Below are 22,467 nucleotides of genomic sequence, written 5' to 3'. Positions count from 1 at the left end.
AGCCCTGCCCAAGCGATGCAGGCTGAGGAAGTAGAAATTTAACAGCTAATACGGCTGTTAAGTTTCTGCTTTGACAATAACCTGTCTACACAAAAGTCCAACCCAAGAAGAGAATGAAAATTGAGGGAGAATCCAGAAGGGAGCCTGCAGAAACATTAAATTATCTGAAGGATAAGAATGAAGATAACCACGAAACTGCTAGATGAAACCAGTGCAAGGATCAAAGATGACCTCTTCAAATGCAGGTACCATGTTTTAATGTACAAATAGCAAACAAAGGACAGACTACAATAAAGAAAAATAGCTATGTAAAATTTATATGAATGTTAAAGAAAAGGTTTCATTACGCATCAGTGACTTTTTCACAGGATCTTGAAGTACACCTAGGAACTGGACCTTTGGACAGGATGTTGATTTTTTTGAACAAGTTCTTTCTACAGTTATTGATTCCTTTCATAAAGTTTTGTCTTTCTGGCTACTATAACCAAACTTTTCCAGAGAGTATCTATCTCGCAAATAAATGTAAAGTGCTGAACACAACTAAAAATCTGGTCATTATAAGGTGCCCAACTGGAAGTTGAGATCTTCTGGTCAGTGAGTTTCTTACAAACTGCAGTTCCCTAGGGGACAGCGGGTAATAATTCTGTATTTTAGAGCATCCACGGGAAGGTGCTGTGGCAGGGAGGAGGGAGAGAGTTTAGTCACAGGACATTGAGACCGATTTAGAGGTGGGGGAAACTCTGACCCAGCCCGAACCCTGGGTGTTCCTGGTCTTGCTGGAGCCTCCCAGCAGTTCTAGCCTTTCCCCAGTGCGGAAAAGTAACTGGGGGAGCTGGACCGTAACAGCAGCTGAGGCCAGCAGAGGAAAGGACTGGGAGTATTGCTGGCAGCGCATTTGGGAGTATTAAATTTCCAGTCGGTGTTGACTGGAAATACATTTTGTAGGGTTTAATGAAGAGCGAGGGAGGAACAAGGCATGAGGGTGGGTGCTAGCAGGGATTAAGCAGCTAGATGAAAGGTCCTTATTTGATGGAAGGGAGGGAGCAGGAATGGGAAGACAGAGTATCTTCTTCTGAGCAAAAAGAGGATTTTTCATGTAGATGTTTCTTGGTCTTTATTTCTTGAGGAGTTTATATAATGCTTCTGAATCTATGGGTTGGTGGGCCCAGATTCCTACAGAAAATCAGATGTGTGCTCAGTCCTGCATCTACATTGAGCTGTTATTTTTGATTTGTGGTCGTTTGACAGTTTCATCTGAGGGTCAAAGAGCCTCCTAAATCCACAGAAATTACTTTCATAATGTTTTGGAGATGTAGGTATTATCACTTACATTTTAATTAACGGCTACCTAACTCGTCCAGAATCACAGCCCAACTCAGGATCAGGGCAAGGAAAGAGTCCAGGAATCCCAACTCGCCATCACCTTGCCGCCACACGACCTTGCGGCTGGGACGGAGTGGACGACGGATGTTTTTTCTCCCTGGAAGCCAGTCAGTAGCAATGTCCACTGACAGCATGCATGATCAGATCGCTCTGTGGTCAAAATAGGAAACATTATTCATTCTTCTTTTGGGACTGCGGCAAATCCCTGCGCAAAAAATACTGTCAGCTAGAAAAAAAAGTATGCTTCAAATAAAGCTAAATGATTTAATTAAATATTTGATTAACCCTCTCCAAAGCCGCTAGCAAAACCATCACAAGCATATGCAAAAGACGGATGTTTGTGGATGGACCTACACAACCTTTTTCACATCCTTTTATATAACATTAGTACAGGCTTAGACAAAAAGTAGTCTTGTTCTTTTCAAGCCAGCATGAAGTACAGCCAGGAAGTATTAGTCATCAGAGATTTTTGGTAGTTGTAGTTTGGAACCCCAACTGGAGTGTTTGCTTTGCATCGTGCTAATAAAAGTTAAAAAAATCTAAATCAAGTATTGGCCACTATCTCAGTCAAATCATATTTCTTTTTAAAGAGGTTTTGACTAAACTATCGCTATTAGAAGAAATTTTCCTTTTTATGCCCTTACAACACAAGACAAATGCAAAACAAACAACCCTTCCCTCTTCCCCAAGGAACTGTAACAACATTTTTTCAGAAACATTTTGCAGGATTTTGTATTAAAATATATTCTGAATTGTGTTTTAATGGGGAAAAAATAAATTATGATTTTTTCTAACCAAAATAGAACAGATGTAAAATCTTTCTCAGAAGGTTTTTACCCTCTAGAATGAAACTGAATATTTTTCATGGGTTAGTCTGAAAAAACATTTTAAAATTTTGTGAAACAATACATGGCTTTCTTCAGTTATTGGCCTTTCACAATGGCACATCCATCCTGTATATTTCTATGTTCTGGTCATTTTGGCAATTGCCAGTTTTGGCCAAATAAACCGTATTTTTACACACAAATAAGATTTGCTCCTACAATCAAGATGATTTCCTGCAAAGCATTTAAGCAGTAAGTACAAATGGTTATGTGTACTTTGAATTCCTGAAATGAATCATGGAAAAACTCTAACATAATAATGTGCTGTTATTAAGTGCTATACAGCTACAGTTGCTATAAAAACGAAGAAGAAATCTGAGGTAGTGAAATAAATCTTCAGCTGGTACAAATTAGCACAGTCCTATTGAACTGAAGAGAGCTACACTGATTTAAATGAACTGAGATGTTGATATGGCCTATAGTTTACACGCTACACTGAATAAACTGTGTCATAGGCTGATGAAGTAACACGATTTGCCCTGAAATCTACGCTCTTAGGGCTCTCTTCAAGAAGGCCTTCTGAAGCATGAGGTACAGTGTGGAAAACAGCATAGAAGGTATGGTGGCTAAAGGGTCCAACAGAGGAGACAGATGTGAATCAGCCACCATGTGCTACAGCAGGTACCGAGGCTCCCAGCTAGATTTTGACTTGAGATGGGGCCGAAGCTGAGCAAGCTGTCCTGCTCTATCCTAGGTCCTCGCTGCTCATTGCCTCCTCCTGGCCATTCTGCCTTCTCTCTCGTTAATATAACTGTTTGCGCAGCTAGATGGTCATCTGGCACCAAAAACCCTGCATAGGGTTAAAACTAATTTGGTAGAAGATCAGGTGGTTTTAACACAGGTCAGCGTCCTGACTCAGTCTGTACCTCTGCTGGAAAACGGTTAGGGGTGGTGTGGTGGCACCTAGGACAGCTTCTCTTGGTGGGAACACCAGGAATACTGACTTAAAGATTTTCCAAAAGTTATACCTGAGGAAGAGGAAATCCCATGTCCTCTGGTCAAATCCTCTTGTTTGTCAATACTCAGGACAAAATGGAATGGAGTGTGCTAGGAGCCTAAGGAAGCATGACTTAAGAGGTATTTATTACTAGCTTTCCCACTCTACTCCTTGCTCCCTAGATTAGCCACTTACCACGTCAGGAAGAAGTGTTTGTGAGGTACAGCCATCCCATCTGGGCCTTGGTACACAGGAATAATAATGTGGCCAGTGCCCAGCAAAACTGTGATTAAAGTTAACTTTTGGACAACAGTGGTGCAGGACTGGGTCCCCTGTACTGCTCAGGACCTCCTGCTCATTCACCTGGCAGCTCTCACCTCTGAGTGCCACATCCGCACGGGTGTTCCAAGCAGCTCACAGGATTTGCTCTTCCTGGCCCTAAATGACTCCGCTGAAACAGATCCCTGATGATTGCTACGCAGCACATGGTGTTGGCTAACAAAATACTGGCTCAACTTCTCCCAGCGGGGTGGATTTTTTCAGTGTGGGATCTCCTCCCATTACTGGCAAGCAAACCAGTGATGTGTTACCTCAAAGGCGAATCTGCCTTAACCATCACAAAGTAACACCAACCCATGAGAAGCGAGACTTCAGAGGAGGTCAATTTAATTCAGGTCATAACAGGTATACTATTCCCAGCTCTGCAAGCTTCTGTTTCAAGTGTTAATTTGCTTAAAGGGTAAAATTTTTTTAATCATAAATGCACCCTTTTCAGGCACGTTGCCTCTATTTTGTTCAGGATTTTGAGGAATTTCACAAAAGTGCTTTTACATCATTGCACCCGGACACAATGTTAACCATTGTGAGTTAAAGCATGTTCTTTACATTTGCGTAAGTGTGTATCTTTCCTTTCTATTAGCCAATGTTTTCCTTTTTTCAATTATGAATATTTCAAATCATGCACATTCTTCTGGGGAATGATAAAGCCATCTGTATTTTGGGAAAAACAATGCTGCTTCTAAGTGATACCAGAGCAGGGTGGTTGTGTGTTACCTATTCATAAATTATGATCAAGACTATGTCAGAAAGTGGTACAAAGCAGAGGACACATGAGAGGTATGACACTTACAACACTGTTTCTGACTTCATGTTAGGTCAGCTCCCCTGCATGTGGTATCTGGACAGCTTCGGTTAGACACCAGTATGTTCCAGGAAATTGATAACTATCCTTATGGACTTCAATTGAGGAAGTGTGATAGCAATGATCAAGATTAAAAAAAATAATGAGATAATAGTTATTTATATGATTGACATTCTGCTTCAGTGTTTTCACACAAAGACCTCTCTCTCTGCCTGACACGCAGGCGCTGCATTCCCAACGCATTCTTGCAGCCTACACCACATCGCCGAACAATAGCCAGCCTTCTTTCATTTTCCTGCCTAGTTTCTGTGAACAGCACTCTGTTGACAACCGAGTCTGTTCTCACTCCTGAAGAATTCAAAAAATTGAACGATATAAGGCCAGCCTGTGACTTTCAGGAGGCATCCTAAAGCATCCTATTTTTAAAATTGTGGTTTGGTGCTTCTTTTCCTGTTTTGTTTCTGTTTCAAAGGAAACCTACAAAAATGCAGTTACCCTGCAAACCCGTCCTCAGAGCAGAGAGCTGCTCTGAATGCGGCACCACTAGTAGCACTAAAATGCAAATACGTGGATGACTTTCTCTCTTTGACCATTCCAGAACAGCCTTTCCCCTCTGAACTTTAATGTTAACGGCGAGTGCCAAACTGACAATCCCTGTGCAATTGAAATCTTTTGCACTAGAAAAATAGGTGTGTGGACATTGGTTAGCTTTCCCTGCCAACCAGTCCCAAGCCTAAAATGGGCAGGCCACATGTAGGATTAAGAAAGTCCAGCCTTCTTAACACTCATCCCAACTCCCTCGCTTGTTCCCAAAGAATAAGGAGTTTTGATCAGATGACTTCATAAATATGAGCAATGTGCATAAAAGACCCAGATCTCTCGCTCCTCTGTCACACATGAGCAAAGCACTCTCACCAAGAGAGCATAGTGCTTAGTCTTGTGGCTGGCAGCGAACCAAACCAAAAGAGAAGAGACAGGAAATCACTGTGATGAACCTGCTAGCACGATATGGCTGTCTTTGCTCGATAATACGCGTCTTTATAAACCATAAAAGGAGAAGAGAGGAGAGAAGAACTTGCTGTATGACACCGTGCCACCTTTTTGTGGTACTATGTTTCCTTTGCACTACCAGGCTAACATAAGAGACTAGAAAACGAGCAAAATCTCTCCCTATCTATTCAACTGTGATAGTTTTCCAGTTTGGGAAACAATATGGACACATTTGAGTGTATTTTCACAGTAATATTTCTGTTGTCGGTATCCTTGATTTTGAGCATGTGTGCGTGTGCACACATGCTATTTCCACCTATTCAAGAAGTCTGATGAACTTGAAGCACCCTGTCTCAACATCACTTAGACAAAATTTCAGCATTGTCTGCATCTTACTTCAGGATCTTACGTATAAGGATGCCTCAAGCAAAGCCCACTCTTAATTTAGGCCAAATTTGTTCTTGGCTTCTGACTTCTCTGGGTGGATCTGGCACAGTCAAGGCCAAAATGGAACATCAATGAACGAGTGTGCTGGCGTCACTGAAAAATGAAAACAATTGGAAAATGACAATCAAAGGAAGGTGAAAGATCTAGTCCCAGGGCTTCCTGTTTCAGCTGAGAGTTTATTCAGATGGCCTCCAGATAATCTAAGCCAGATAGAGGGCACACTGACTTATTATGATGTTTATTTTCTAGGCTTTGTTAGCTGTCAAATGCAAGAGCAGTCTATCCTAGATACATTTATGCCCTACCATTTCCACATGTCTTCAGATTTAGGCTTTGATTTATGGTGCTGCCATGAAAGCAATATGGAATTGAGAAAGGGTCTAAGAAGTATAAATGAATGAGAAAAAGCAAGAAATTTCTGTTCTCTGACATCTTTCATGATGTAATTACATAGGGTATTATTTCTATAGCGATTAAATATACTTAGTATAAATATTTCCTGTACAGTACTGTAAAGGAACCATAGTGTGCAGAAAAATCAGTCCCAAACCATGCTAAGTCTTTCCTGCAAGAAATGGTTAGCTAGTTCAGGTACTAGCTACTTAGAAATAGGTAATTCGGCTGTGAAAACAATACTTAATACTTAACACAAGGACAAGGACAAACTAGCGTAAATGGGAACCACAAGTCAAAGTCAAGTCATTTAACCAAGTTAAATACCTGGTTAGCTTATCTTCACTGCCAGTGAGCCTATGGTATCTTCACAATGCGAGTCAAAATCTGTTATCACCACTGGAGGAAAATACAGGCTCCAGCATTGGAATTCAAGGTGGTATCAAGAGGACCGATACTAGCCTAGGCAAAGAAAGAAAGAGGACAAGGCTTAGACCAATAGCAGCATTGATTAACAGGAAATGCACATTGGAGAGTCGACAGAATGTTTTGCCTGGTTTATTCCACTGTATGGAAAATCGTGTTCGTGGTTTTCCAGGCAGAAATTGTTTGCATTTATCTCTGCTGTAGCCCTGCTGAAACCAGGGACTTGCACTAAGAATTTCTAGCTCTAAACCCAAGTTTCTTAAGCTGCACACAGGAAAAGTTTGTTAAGTGTAGCACTCATGGAACTACTAAGGCAAATGCATCTCTTTTGCATCCTCAAAGAAGTTAATGAATTTGGTAAGTGCTAAAATTTGAACTAGTCAGCAAATACTAGTATATGCTTGAAGTCTGTTTCTATCTTATCCACACACACCATATGCCAAGGAAGATCATATGCCAACATGTAAGAGTATTTTCAAAATATACTTATTAAAACATTATTTTGAAATTTATCTTTTCTGTTCATTGTTGTTGCACTGACTTAGGTGTTTTACCCTAGGTTTTACATTTAGTGCTTCTAAACGTGTCAAGTACTATAGCAATCATATTTGTCAAGTGCTACATCCACTTCCCTTCTTTTATGATACAGTTTATATTCTGCAAGCTTGTAAGCCACAGAACCCTGAAATTCACCTTGCATAATACAAACTCACTAAAAGTCACTAAAATAATTTCCTCAAGGCTAGTTATGAATAGCAATTTTAATAATGTTTGTTCATGTATTTAACTTTAAATGGTGCTTAAGATCAGAACCTGAACTGTACATTTAACTGAACTGAGAGCAAGAATGATGCACCAGCCCGATCAGAGACCGAACAGCATCAAAGCTGTTACACATACCCAAAATGTTGCGTAACATTGCTATACATGTTGTGTGGCTGTACATGAAGAATGTAAATTAACAGAAGCACTAAGCTCTCCTGGTGTTTTTGTTTTGGTTTATTTTTTTGTAATTGCTGGCTAACTTCAAATCATATGTGATCTACTGTCTAATTCCTGTCTTTCTCAAAGCATGCAACATAGAAAATAGCCAAGGAAAGTTCTTAATGACCTATCAGACACAAAATGTATCTACTATGCAATATTGATCAAAATTAATTCTGTGTGGATCTACTTTCTAGGCACAAGTGATTCTGAGAGCCCCAACGGTGTGTTGGGCACCCCAAAGCAAAGCACACAGGTACGGGGGGATGGCGAAGAACCGGCACCTGAAGGCAGTGAGTGACCCCCTGCAGAAGGCATGGACAGCTGGGCACAGAGGGGTCCTGGCTGGGCAATCCTTCAGGCTGGGACCAGAGATTGGCGTCCCCATGGGAAACACTCCTCCCTACCTGTTGGCAGGGCAGTCGTTTGTGGGCTGTGCTTGGTGGCCATCATCTGTGCTTAAATGTCTTGGCCAAAACTGAAGTCTACTCATCTGGCGTAGGCCGTCAGAAACCACAGTGAGTATACAACACATTACACTTCCTTAGAATGAGAATATATACCAAAAAGGTGAAGAGAAACTTGTGACATTGCGATGTAGGACAGCTGTCCTCCTCTCCTGAATTGAAAGCCTGATGATAAACGCGGCGAGGGGCTCTGGCCCCTCAGGATGGTGCTACCACCGCCTGAGCTGCAGAGGTGTTCCTCCACACCCTGAGCCTAGTAGCTGGCAAATGAAAAGCATTTGAGCAAGCTTAATCTGCAATAATTATATATTACAAATGTATTTATTCTGTTTAGGAAGAAACTCCTTTAAGGCTCCAGATGAGACATTTCTCACATATATTGTTGAGCTTTTCCTGAGGCCTTAATGAATTGCTGTAAATTACAGACTTAGATATTGATTAGCCTCATTCAGTTGAAATCTAGGCTTAGCAATCTATACTTGTCTATAGTTTATTTGTGATACTATTCCTAATAAAGAGCTGCAATTAATCCACATCAAGAAAAATCAATTAATACAGATTTGTATCACAAAGAAAGAAATCCTCCTCATATCTGCCCACTAATCCTGAAGCTTAGGTCCTTCTTTGCTACCAAGGCGAACAGATAAAAAATATTGATTTCACCCTATTTTTACAACTTATAGTGATACCATAATAGCACATAGAACAGACGGGGCTTATCAATTAAAACTATTTTTATCTATAATGATAGATGAGGTCACACAACGCCTTTGTTCTCTGCTTTATTAATAATTATTAATATGATGGACTAGTAGTTCTGTAATAAGACTAATCACTCCATGCACACCGCTCAAGGAGTCTGACTTCACTTCTGGCACGATTACGAATGTTGCACCCTATGAATTACAGTACAGTAATGGTTCTAGAAGCAAAATTGCAGTTAGTTGCAGCTGCACAGGAAAGGAGGACTATCCTGTATAATTTTAGTCTAATGGCATAACGTGAAGAAATACAAGATGTTATCCAAGCTAACATCTTTCTAATTTTATCCAGTTCTATCTTCCATTTTAACCAAGCTAATATCTAACCTAATTTATTAGAAATAAATTCTATTCTCGTCTTATCAGACTCTTCTTGCAGGAAGCATCACATAAACACCATGAATTAGATTTTGCAATTTTAGGAGCCAAACTTTATCCTTGCTACACAAAGAAGACGACAATGTGTCATTGTCCTTTCACAATTCCTACTGTAAACAGTTTATGTGATTTATTCTTTTGCATGCTAGATAATTACATATTTTATACCAGTGTATCATCAGTATGTTGTTATGCTGACTGCCCCATAATAGAAATTGTGTATTTTCCCACTGCAGTGAAATGCTATTCTTAACATACATTGGCCTCAACCAGCTAAAAATATCAGAGTTCTGTTGCCTGTGGGAAAGTTTTGCTGAAGTTATTTCTATTAAAAGTTTAATATTGGTCTCTTCCATTTTTCATACTGTATGTGCCATTCACATTTAACGCTGACTTCTCTGATACGCAATTACTTCCAAGTACTTAAGTGTCACATATGGCACATATTAGGCAAATAATGCCCTAATTCACTCTAATGCTAACAGCAATATGAATGATTAGGAATGAGATTAGTACTAAAGAATACCATTTTAAAATAAATTGTGATGACATAGCAACAGCTATACGACGGATTAAAGAGTATGGATTATTGCAGGTTATGGTTCAAGATATCAAATGATACGGCTCTGTGTTTGTTCTTGCCAAGGACACTAGGCAATTAGAGGCCCAAACAGCCAACCGTAATTCTTATACTGAATCCTGGGGTTTGTTGTGGGTTGTTTTAACTCCTAGGGGTTTTTGACAGACAGTAGGTTCTGAAAATTATTAAGGATCAACTTGCAGTGAGCTGCCTACATCCACAGGAAGTTTTTTGACAGCTATTTAATTTACCTGGCAACCTAATGCCAATCTGATAGTGCAGATAAAAAGGAAAAGCTCTAATTTTATAAACATTCTGTTCTGAACCCAAATTCATGTAATCAGTGAAGACGCCACAAAATTAATGATAATATTTATTTTCTCTCCTGTTGCTCCTATAAATTTATCTCCCTGTAATAGTATTTTTTGCTTTTCTTTCTCTTTTCTCCAGAAGATAACAGAAGCCTTTTTAGAAACCTAAATTCATGCAATTAAAACAAAAAAACATCCATGTTATATAGGTCTCTACCTGCAGTCTGATCCCTATTTTTCTGACGTCTCTGTAAAATACTTTTATATTTCAGCAGCTTATAAATCAATACTGTTTCATTCAAGGAAGTGAGCAAGGAGTTGAGAAACATTAATTATTCCCTGTTTAGATTATCAGATTTTGGGAAGGACCAAAGAATAAAGATACCATCAGCTTTTGGCTCACTTATCTCCCTTTTAACACAAAGGAGAAAAATATTTTAGCTCCTGAAGGTCTGACCAAGTGTTAATACCTTCAGCTTCACTGAAGTTTGCAATGCAGGAATATCAGTGATCTACATATCGTGATTGTTAGCATGAATAAGTCATGGTGCAGTTGAGAAAAAATAAAAGAGCAATTACAGGGTTTTCTCTTGGTAGCTGCCTGCACTGGTACATAAAGACCAGTCCCAGTATCAGTCTCAGCTTCGATATTCCACACAAGCTCAAGCATGGCATCCTCTGGATGCAACAGCCTTTCGATTCTTCATTACAAATGGTGATCTCTGGGGCTCAAGGAGGTTTTGCTAATTATCTCCAGTAAGAAACTTGCTATCAGGATCCCTCATCTACTGTATCAAAACCTCTCACGTGCTGTTGCCAGAATAAGGACAGTTACTTAAAAATTAGAAGCTATTGAGATAATAACGTAATATGGCGTGTCCATGTAAAAAATACTGCTTGCTAATCAGTTCTCTACGAGCCATCAAGTGCTTCACAGACAATTAGTTTTCGCAGTACCTGGGTTTTTAATCAAATAATAGATACGTTAGTGTTGCATCAAAACCCGGAACAAAAGAAATGAGCACCCAGCATCTGTTCCACCATGATACAGATTGCCACATTGGTTCTCATTACTGAGCTTGTAGTGGTTTAGGTCAAAGATGTTATGTTTAATTTTTTAGGCTCACGCAGGAGATATTGCATTTGGCTCATCCACGACAAAATTTACAAAGGAGACTTCAGCTCAAGTTACAGCCTGTCATGGGGTGTGCAGTGGAGGCGCGGCGAAAGCCCTCAGTTAGGATCTTGGCTTCGCGGTGCAAGGCATAAAGAAATACGTGTTTAATGTACATATTTAACAATACATGTTAGGACATATGAAGTTCAGCATACTGAGTACAAAGCCACTTCATGTAGTCAGGTTTCGAGCACAGAAAGTTAGACATAAAGGCGTATACATTTATCCCATAGTTCTACTCCCAATATAACATAAAGACTCTTACTCATACTAGAGTGTATATTTTAGAACATCTGTACTTTGATTTCAAAATTTGCAGCTATATAGAACCCACCTTGATCTTCACTATGTTTTTCTAGAGAAATGCAGAAGCAATACACCTTTTACGTCCCTGTTTGACAGCTTCCTTTTCAGAGATGGTATCTGCTGCTTAGTGTTTCTGGAAGCTCACGCTCAGCTGCTATCTATGGCATCCACGAGCACTCCAGAAAACCACTGAGCCCCTTTAAAATTCCTGGGTACAGATATACGGATATTTTGATCTTAACTCTGATTTCAGTAGTTTGTATTTAATAAGGTCCTGTTGGAACTTATTAAAGTTACTGTTGGAAAGGAAAATATTTAATGATCCCTATACTCATTACATGATACGGATTTTTCCAAAATAAAGCCAGTTCTATCCCTTTTACCTTTTTGTTCTAGTATCTTAAGATAGTCAAAAAAGTTTGTATTGTTCAGATTTTCTTCTTAATATATTAAAAAACGGAGCCTGGTGGATACAGATCTGCCTGCTCTCCTTATGTTTCCCTTCTTCTTCTTCTGCAATTTTAAGCTTCTCAGTCACATGTATTGCTAGAAGCTTCCTCTTCTTCACATATTAAATATATATAAATGTAATAGTTCTTTTCCCCTCTCCACTAACCAAGAACCTGTTGATATTTTTAACTGCAGTGAATGTCTGTATTAATTGCGGCTTTTCTGAATACTCAGTAAAACAACTTCACTGGGGTTACTTCCATGCTTAAAGTTAGCATTAAGACGTCTCCTTGAATTGGGGTGTATCTGTTTTCAATGAAAGAGAAAAAAAAGAAGTAACAAAATTGGTTTTCTTAATCTGGAAATCTGAATTAACTAATATGGAATAAAGCCAGCTTTTAGCACAACTTCCTCGCAGTTTGTTCCCTCTTTTCTCTTCTGTTTCTGTTTGATCTTTGGATTTATTTTCACCTCTTACTCCGTTATTTTAAATCTATCATGCATGTATGTCATCCATGTCCTTGTGACGGCCCTCTCCCAGATAATACGCTATGTGGTGTTTAATATACATGTGCACATACACACATACATATACATGCTTGTTTCTTCACTTGTGTATAATGAATGCTTATAATATTTTTCCAGCTGTTTCTGTGAGTTCAATATGCTTAAATGTAATGAATATCCTATTCATTAAACAACAATCATAACGGAACATGAGCACATTTAATACATGTGCATTAAAAAAATATTTTCCTTTAAAGGTGAACTGCAAAGGGAATTGAGGCAGGGAAATAAATCCTTCCCCATTTTTTATTTAGCACATGCAAGTATTGCCTGTAAAATTCCACTCTCTCCCCCTTCCCTCATCTCTATCTTCCTGACATTTTGAAAGCCTGTCTGCCAGCAAAAAGCTTTGCCGGTTTGGACATTTCTTACGGACAGAAACTAGAGCTATTGCAAATGACTGCACCAACCCACGTGTGTCCCCCAGATGCTGATGAGGGTCTGGGTGCCTGTAGGAGACGGATTGTACATTGACGTATCAAAATCAATCTAAACTAATTCAGTTGTGCTGGCAAGAATTTTGTGTATACAAAAAGCTGGAGATACAGAACAACAACGCGTATATTAAAAAAAAAAAATCAAGCTGTGAACTCTTTCAGGCTTTCACTGTAAATCACCAAGAAGCGATGAAAAGCATAAATGCAATAAAAATAATCATTTGCAGGTCACCGCTAAACGATGTGACAAATGCACACAGTGACATCGTAACACTGCGAACCAGAGAAGACTCCCATTCTCCCTCATCAGTCATTTCCTTTCTCTTTTTGTTCCCATGCACTGTACCTCTTTTACACTTTTCCTTCTTCCTATTAACTTTTCCATCTTGTCTGCTTCCTTCACCTCTCAGCCTTCTCCAGGAGCATGCTGCTATCTTTATAATCCCGCCAGGCCTCCTCGGGGAGTAAAAGCACAACAAACTTTCCCTAATAAGATTCTGGCACTTCCTCTTGAAGCTTCTTACGGAACCTGGATGTGAACAAGCATGTGAAAATGAGGAATAATGGGAATAAACCGCAACTCACATCTCTGGAACTTCAGAGGGACCTTGGACTGAGTGCTGAGGGCAAAGCAGGATCCTAGCCAGGTCTGATCACAGCACGAGCAGAGTAAATTCAGTGTCAGGACTCTGAAATCCAGCAGAGCAGGAGGAGTTTCTGAAGGCTGCCATCGAGTGCTGGGAGCCGTGCAGGACTGAGCATCAGAGCAATCCGTGATAGCGTTCATTCAGACAAATTCTGCTGCCGATACATGATTCATCACATTGCAATGCACGAAGCCAGTGAGAATCGAAAGGTATTAGAGAGGACAGCAAAATTCATTTCCAGCTAAACCACTCGGCTGCTTTGTAGTGCTTACATCTTTCTTCCTCTTTACCTTCTCTCTGAAGCTTTTGCATCAAAGCAGAAACCATTTGACGCCTGCTTAACACAATCTGATCCCCGTTTTGGCTAGGTTCTGTAGGCACTTCTGTAGTACAAATAAATCACCAACAATGACATCTCACTGGTGAACTCCAAAACATCTTCGAGAACATTCTACAAACACGCTGGCATTTCATATACGTTGCAGGCAAACATACATACGTATATATATGGAACACGCACATGTGTATCTATATATTTACGCACACACGCACATATATATATAAATCTGTGCCTGTGTGTGTGTGCACATGTATGTGTACATTTCTGGGTCTACACAGGAAGTATACCAAAATTCGAGCAAAAAATTAATAAAGTTTTAATTATGCTATTTTTTTAGTAACTGGGTATGATTCTTCACTTATGTTAAAAATGTCTTTTGTCTCAAAAATTTCGATGGTAATTCAGAAGGGTGCTAATGGATGGAGCTGTACACCACTCTATTATAAAAGACTTGAGTTAAAGGTGTTACTGACAGTTAAACTAAATCTAAAATGCTGCTGTTTAGCCAAGTTCAGACAACAGGCTACAAGCCCACGTAAGCAATGAACGTGCACAATCTGCAAGTCTGTGCATCCCGCCTGCTGGCTACGGTGCATGCCGTATCCATCAAAACTAACGCAGACAAACCGAAGTCTAAGGGGCCAATCTGCTTTTTGTTACGTTAGTGAGAACTTCAGTGATGTGCCGTGAGTGTTGGGAAAGGATGCCCTTCTGTACGTACCAGAAGGGCTGCAAAAAGGTGGGGTCATGGAGCAGAAACTTGCTATCTCAAATCTGGAAATCCCGCCAACCCAACATGGCAAGCCAGCTATGACAGAACTGTGTTCCTGGTGGGGTCAGGGGGACATGGGCCATATGTTTGAGTGCATAAAACTGTAATTCAGCAATGGAAATCACATATTTCAGTGCGAGCAGGTATTTTCTCCTCTCGTCAATGTAAATGGAATCAGGTCCTGAAAGAATGTGAACTTGGCTCTATAGCCTGGAAAAGGGTAATTTCTCAGATTTGTTTTTGCTTATTTTCTAATCTCTGATCCGCTTTGCTTCTATCACACACATTTTCTACAGTGAGAATCAGTCATTCTGTCTTCACGCTGTCTCCACCACAGCTTCAGGACATGCCTGTTGCTCCTACTTTCTTCTCTCGTGGCCTTTGCCCCTTTCAGCTCACAGTTCCCATACTCCCATCCAAAAACAGGGACTGCCTGGCTCTGGGGAACACCATGTCCCTCTGTTTCCTGACTGCACACCTGTCCTGTATGGTTAGATGTGAGATCCACCCCACAGCACTTGTCTGCTTCCACTACCATAAGAAGCGTAGTTATTAATCACATTATTACATGCACTTCTACAAAAATGATGGAAAAATGGTCACCGCAACAGAAGAGCTTGATGGCAAGCCTGCTACTAGAGTAGGCACCTACAGTGTCCACTAAGATTGAGTTTAAGCCAGATTCAGAAGAAAGCATGCCACTTATTCACCAACAGTGCCTCCCATACACACTATAAAAGCCCTCTGTGAAGTACTCAGCACATGACATCTGATGAGATCACAGCATGGGGCATGCTTGGCTGTAGGCATTGCAAAGGCTTCGGCATCCCTCTGTCAACAGTTTGGCTTGCTATTTTTGGTAAAAGAGACCTTGTGAACTAAATCCTGACTGACATTGCTGGCCCTGTTCAAGGCCAGCCAGGATAACCACCGCAGTGCACGGCCATACGTGCTGAAGACACGCTTGCTGGTGTGGTCCTGGCATTAGGTCAGACAGGAGGACAAATAACCTTCTTGTCATAGGGACCATGATGAATGGCAGATTTAGTACCGCAAAAAGGCTCAGAAGTATCAGCCTCTTGTCACCTGCCTTTGCCAAACTGATTGTAGGAGACAGGAGGTCTTTGCTTTCTTCCGTACCTAATTTCCAGGATTTAGTGGAAGAATGGAAGTCTTTGCATCATACCGCTTAGGGGCAAACTCGCAAATGAATGCTTTCCAGCCGTAATGCATGGGGCCGCGTGGGTACCTGTAGGAGGCAGAGGGGGTTTTGCACACTTACCGTGTAATGGTACGCGGAGTCATTTAGGCAATTTATGGCATCGCACCTTAGCAACCTCAGCTGATGCCACACCGGTAACATGCATGCCAATATATACTAATATTTGTCACTTGATTGGTATGGAGCTGTTGAGTAATTCACGGTGGATAATTTACTCACAGGAATTTAGCTTCATTTGCTGCTCTCAGACATCGCACACACCCCTTGACAACACAAACGAGCAAGGAACATTTCACCGCCGGAATTTTCAGATAAACTGATACAACAGACACAACAGACCTCTTTCCTAACTCCGCGTAACAGACACCAACTTTTTTGTATTTTGTTTTGGCTTCAATACTTATGAAACATTACTGTTGCATCCAGGGAATAGACTTAACCCAGGTAAGAGAAGAGAGAAGTTCTTGGCACAGATCAATAGCTACTGTACTTGGCACTGATTAGATTAACACCAGGACCCACTTTGGAGAGGGCAGTGTAATCTTTATGGCCGTCAATTACCGCTGACAAAGCTCATATCTTCCAGTTAACGGCAGCTGTGCTGGTGATTTCTTTTATCCATGACACTATGCATTTAAAGGAATAGACTAAATGGCCTTTTGCCTTTTCTTTAAGACATCTAGTCCCTACTAGCAATGGGTAACGTTTTCAAAAGAGCCTAGAGCCCATTTTCCAGAATGATTTAGTCCCAGACTTCCACATAAGCTTATTCATCCTGCCCCTCGCGTTGTGGTTACACACACGTTTCTCCAGGACACAGAGTCAGCGTCAGCAGGCAGTGCCCACTCCGGCTCGCTGCTGCCTGCTCCCATGTTCCTGCCACCCCTCTGTGCAGAACAGAGGGCAGGGTAGGGACTGCCGCAAACGGCCCAGCATGACCTACTGGAGCCCAAATTGCCACAGAAAAAAATGTTTGTGGAACCACAGCCTCAAGCACTTCTCAGCTGGGTAAATTAATGTTTGTGGTGCTCCAACCTACCACAGCTAGACTGCTACCAATACCGGAGCTCTAGAGATAACCCAGGTAGCTTCCCACCTCACCCTGACAGGTGTCCAGGAGCTTCAGATGCTTCTGATAAGTTTTACGCTATAGCTGCTGGTTTCAGTTTGCCTCATCCAATGGTAAAAATAGCGCTGTTTACTCTTCAAGAAGCTAAGTCCCACCGATTGTTATGTTTCAATGAAGCAAGCAACCATGAAAGCACCTGGAGAAGAACAGCCTTGGGCTAACAAATCCTGATCCCTCAAGGCCTACTGCTTTGCCGACTGCAAACACACTATCTGACGACTATAAATCACAAACTTCTTATGTAATGGCCATGCCATTTCATGGACAAAGATGCATTTCACAGAGTATGGTTTTAATAAACAGGCAGCCTTTCAGTGGCTAGACTGGAATAAGCCAGTGATCTCAGTCCAGTTCCTGCTGGAAAGGTAGTCACAGCACAAAAACCACCGGCACAAACGGGCAGATCATTACCGGGCTGCAGTAGGAAGCCGAATGGCTTTCTCGCCCTGGCAATTTACGGCAAGAGTGGCATTGCCTCCAGCGGGCTGGGGCGAGCCAGGCGCTGCAAGGGACTCTGCACTGACCAGGCAGAACCTGGCCCGTGACTGCGCCGAGAACTCAGCTACGAGGGGCTGCCTTGCTGGAACCCTCACTCTGAATACGTGCACGATTAACTGTGGACCTTTAATTAATTCATCTAAATGCTACCATGCAGTAAACAGAGGGATACATAGGGCTGACTGAGGTATGACCCAAACTCACATGTGCAAAGCATGCACTTCTGAAATGCAATGGGAAATATTCATTATTCTTGGATAGAGCTCCCTTTTAGTTCAGCAGTTACAGCAGCTGTTGTCATTTACTGCATTAGCAAGCACTATTTCTGTGAATTTATATCATCGTGTCCTGGAGTTCTTTGCCAGCAATATGCTTAACCCTCTGCTGCAAAATAATCCCATATATATTGGCCACATATTTGAGATATTATGATTAGACTTTTTTAGAGGGTGTTAGGAATTATTTTTATAAATGTAGCATGTGTGTATGCACAAGGTTTTTTTACAATCAACCTTAAAAAGGAAAGAAATATATTTTCATTTTTTTAATTTATATTTTGACATGGTTCCCCCTGGTGTCTAATGGGCATCAAGCTAATACAGCCACGCTGGTTCTGTGAAATATTTAGGAAATAAACAAATACAAAGAAATAATGTAATTTAGTGTATTTTTCTGAATTATGGTTTTACGTATTTCCCACAGCCTACCAATTCTGTCATTATAATGGAATAGGTGTACCAACGCTGAGGATGTCTGATGATATCTGCACTGACGGGTCTATGCCTTGAAGCAGCAGAGGCATTAGCAAGCAATCTTACTGCACTGTGCACTTCCAAGCCATGCAATAACCTTGTCTTTCCTATAACATCACCTCCAACACATATTAGAAAATACATCGAGGAAATCCCAGATCAAAACATCTTCAAATTTTAGTTGTCATGATGATACAAAAGGTTGACTTTTCTTTTTTTCTACACCTTTCAGACCCCAAAGGCTTCAGTCTGCAGAGAAAACGTCGTATAGTCCAGCAGAAACACATCTGCAGATTCATGCACAGACAAATCTGTTCTGGAAAATTAATTCTAAAAATCCATTTCATGGAGAAGTATGAATCTTACCAATAATAATCACAAAATTGTAGAATCTAGTGCAGTGAAATAAAATGGTATGTGTGACTGCAGTTTGAATGGGGAAAAAATAAATTTGGGAACAGCGTGTTTCTAAATATTTTTGATATCTTTTGCTGATATGCAACTCGTGTACAGGATACATTAGACATTCCCTTGTGGATCCCATTCACTGAGGATATAAATCTGCCACCGTAGACCAGCTCCAGAGTTTGTCCCTTAAGTCAAGCTGTAGAGGCTGGTGTACGCTGCTAGAAATCGATGTGTTTTAGCCAAAAACTCTCAAAAATACCTGTGTCATGAGAGTATTGTTACTATTCCTAACAAAGCTCTTGCCATATTTGCAGAAGATACAGTGGACTACGTTAGACTACATTAGACCAGCTTTCACCATAGAGGGTTTGAAAACTTACATTTCCCCTACCACCGAAATCCAAAGACCTCTGGGATGGGGTTACTACAGCTCCACACTCCAGCGTTTGAACGTGAAGATGCGGGTAGGTGCTTTACCCAGTGAGCAGATTGTACCTTCCTTCCAGTTTTTTTAATCTTTCTGTTATGGGACAGTATTCTGGCTTGTTTCTTCCTGCTCCTTCTCTCCCTCATACCTTTTTAAAGAGCCATTTATTTGTCAAATGAAAAGGAAGAGCTCAAAGGACAACGACATCTGCTCAGATTTCCTGTGCGCCAACACTGATTCAACACCAATACACTTTCCCAAAGGGCTGGCAGAGAGTCTTACCCCAGCAAGGGAAATTCAGCAGCTGCAGGGATCTCTATTTCTGATCAGCCTGCATTTTCTTTTTCCAGATCTGCATAGCTGAACCCGGATAAAGATGTGAATGTTCCTCAGAACTCAGTCTCCACTCAAATCAGCAATTCAGGACTGGCGTAGTGTCTCAGCAAACTCGAGTTGATTTGTTGATTCTCCTGTGCTCAGAAGACTGCTGTCTGGCACCACCAGTGAGACTGAGATTTCTGACTACAATAACTAGCAGAACCTTTCCATACCTCGGTGTGCCAGGAAAACAGGGATACTCCTTGCAACAGTTGCTCCCTGAGGGTGGAGGAAATGAGGAAGAAGGAGACGCGGAGGGAATTACAGCTACCTTGCGCTACTGAATTGACGCATGGGCTGGTGTCATCATCTGGCAGAGCCTTGCTCTAGAAGAATGCTGCAGCCACATCTCTTGCAGCTCAGTGGCAGGGCTGTAAAGGATACAGCAACGCACAGAGGGAGGAACGAGTGGAGTAGCACTAACTGAGGGGCCAGACTCTGCAAAGACATGCTGTACTTACACTGACTTCTTTACAGGACACGTAGGTCCCTGCCAGACAGGAGCTCCCAGTCAGAGCAAATTGTAATAAATTCTAGACAGTGATACGGAAGTCTGATCCTGCGGGACATCAAATTCAGGGAAAGCCGTGGGTGCTGCGATTAGACTTCTAGATAAACAAATTCTAAGGGATGTTCCTGCCCAGCACTTAACTTTTTCAGTGAGTTACAGCATTGAGTCTTTTGGAAAAGGGTCTTAATTCATTCTTATTTGGCATGGCAAGAGCCTCTGTCTACAAACTGCCTTGATATTTTTACATTATCTGCTATTAAAATCAAAGCAGTGTGTTGCGTCACACTTAAGTGCTACCTGCAAGGAATAATCTGTCACTAAGGCAAAAAGATAGTAATCGCTAAATGAATTAATTGGGGTTACAGATACTCTCCAGTCCCTTCATTATTTAAGTAGAAAAAGGTGTTTTGAAAATACAGCAGAGTTTCAGCAGAGTCTTGGCAATAACTGATGGTTTTCAGTGCAAGCCGTGTGATACGCCTCAGCAGCGTCTGACCTGAATGCTGCTTTACTGCATATTCCCCTTCCTGGAGTCATTTCTGCTTATTTAAAGGCCCCCACCATTCCCTTTACTTACATTGCATTTGTGAGCATGGGGGAGCACAAACTGTTTTCGTTTGCTTATCTAAAAGCACCATCAATTTATGTAAAGGCCACACCTTCAACACCGTGAATCTACCCGCCATCTATACATTCTATCCCAAATTGAAAGTTATGCATATTCTTGCTAACCTAGTTTTGTGTGTGTGTGTGTGTGGTGGTGTTTTTTTTTTTTTAACAATAGGCCTAAATCCATATTAATGATCCAAAAAGTGACCAGGCCTCAGCACCTTTTGTCCTCTATACATTAACTATCCAATAATCAACAGTAGCTGTCCTGTACTCTGGTGTCTTTGGCCTAATTCAGAAGGACAGATATTTATCATCACCCTTGAATTGGGTGACCCATTCTGACAGGTCGACATCCTTATTTATGTAACAATGTCATAGACAGTAAGTGCTAATGAGTGGAGTGACACAGAGGTCTGTTAGATGGAAAGGCAGAGGAAAGCTGAAAAGGGCATGAGGGGTTAATGGGACTTTTCTGTTCCAGCCTCCTGGGATGTGTAATTATGTTCTAATAAGAAATGAATGTATTGATTAGTGTGCAATTGTGTCCGTGTGCACACGTATAGTGCCGCATGCATATAGGCAGTAATTGTGTGCGCCTCTGTTTTCTTCAGTATGTGTTTTTAACGTGAAGTATCTTTGTTCTTTGGCCAAAAACAAGCAGCACGCTCCCACAGTCCTCTTCTTGTCCTCACTGTAGCAAACTCCTTGTGAATTCAACTGGAGTTTATCTGAGTAAAGGCTGAATTTAACTTCAGTAAACACCAAATAAGGGCTTCAGGATTAGGCCCTCACAAACAAATGACTTCCTATTTGCATTGTTTGGCATAAACACCCACCATCACTTAAAAGAGCAGTAAAAGCAGCCAATACATTGCAAGCAGTAAGTGTCATCTGCTTCGGAGACCTTCTGCCAGCCAAAGTAGGCCATGTTCATCCCTAACGTAAGTCTGCTTCTAGCAGTCTGCTTACAGTAGGGAGGAATTTGGCCCAGCATTCTTTCTCATCAAGTAAAATATGTTCTCTGACAGGTCAAGGAAAGCATCCTTCACATGCTCACAAAGGGCCGATTCTCTACCGCATCTCCTAAGTGTGTGTGATCTGAACTTGAGGGTGAATTCCCTTGATGGGAAAGACATAACAACAGAGAAAAGCAGAGGGGGGAAAGGAAAACATGTCTGAAAATTAGAGCTGCCCATGGGTCAGGAGAGGAAGGAATGCAGCTGATAGCAGTACTCTCGCCTGTAGCTTCTTACTGGTGCCTATATGGGAAAGCAACAGAACTGTGGCTTTTCATACCTTATACACATTGTACAAATTCCAGTTATAAGCATAGCCTTGAATGTCCTGTGGACTTGTATGTGATGTTTCAGTAAGGAAGGAATAAACAGAGCTAGCCTGGCAGTAGGAATAGGCTTTTGGGGCCATAAACTCCGTCCCTTGTTCCTGGGATAACGAAGGCCATAGCACCAGTGTGCACAAGCCTTTGACAAATGAGTACCTGCAGTTGCACGCTGAAGAAATAAATTACTTTGTAGTGACTCCCTCTGGAAAGAAGCAGCATTATTAGGCTCTAATGGGATTTCCTTCTATCCCACTCTTGACTAGAACCTTTGTGAGGCAAAGAAGGGGAGGGGGGAAGGAAAACCAAAGGATTCTTAAGTCTGAGGAGGGCCCACTTTACCCAACCGTAACTTTTGTGAATCGTGGCCAGGATCCCAGACGTGATACTCAGGAAAGGCTGTATTACAGAGA

General features: G+C 41.2%; 1 long non-coding RNA gene across 13 annotated transcripts in view; it reads right to left on the bottom strand.

Annotated features, from left to right (window-relative positions):
* Positions 1–222: 222 nt before the first annotated feature.
* LOC142602131 (uncharacterized) overlaps positions 223–22,467 on the bottom strand; it is a 194,375-nt gene continuing 172,130 nt past the window's right edge. For 6 of the 13 annotated variants that reach the window (XR_012835844.1, XR_012835841.1, XR_012835845.1 and 3 more), the window contains 5 exons: positions 13,939–14,049; positions 13,366–13,548; positions 6,503–6,637; positions 4,334–4,440; positions 223–1,588 (listed from right to left, as the gene is read on the bottom strand). This is a non-coding gene — a long non-coding RNA (uncharacterized LOC142602131). Of the gene's footprint in view, positions 1,610–4,333; positions 4,441–5,744; positions 5,876–6,502; positions 6,638–13,365; positions 13,549–13,604; positions 13,917–13,938; positions 14,050–22,467 lie in introns of those variants that run through there. The other 7 variants (XR_012835840.1, XR_012835848.1, XR_012835849.1 and 4 more) reach the window with 7 other exon arrangements.

The sequence above is a fragment of the Balearica regulorum genome, chromosome 5 (genome assembly GCF_011004875.1).
Source record: "Balearica regulorum gibbericeps isolate bBalReg1 chromosome 5, bBalReg1.pri, whole genome shotgun sequence".
Lineage (NCBI taxonomy): Eukaryota > Metazoa > Chordata > Aves > Gruiformes > Gruidae > Balearica > Balearica regulorum.
The sequence above is the reverse complement of the archived record's forward strand: the minus strand, read 5'-3'. Positions and strand labels throughout refer to the sequence as shown.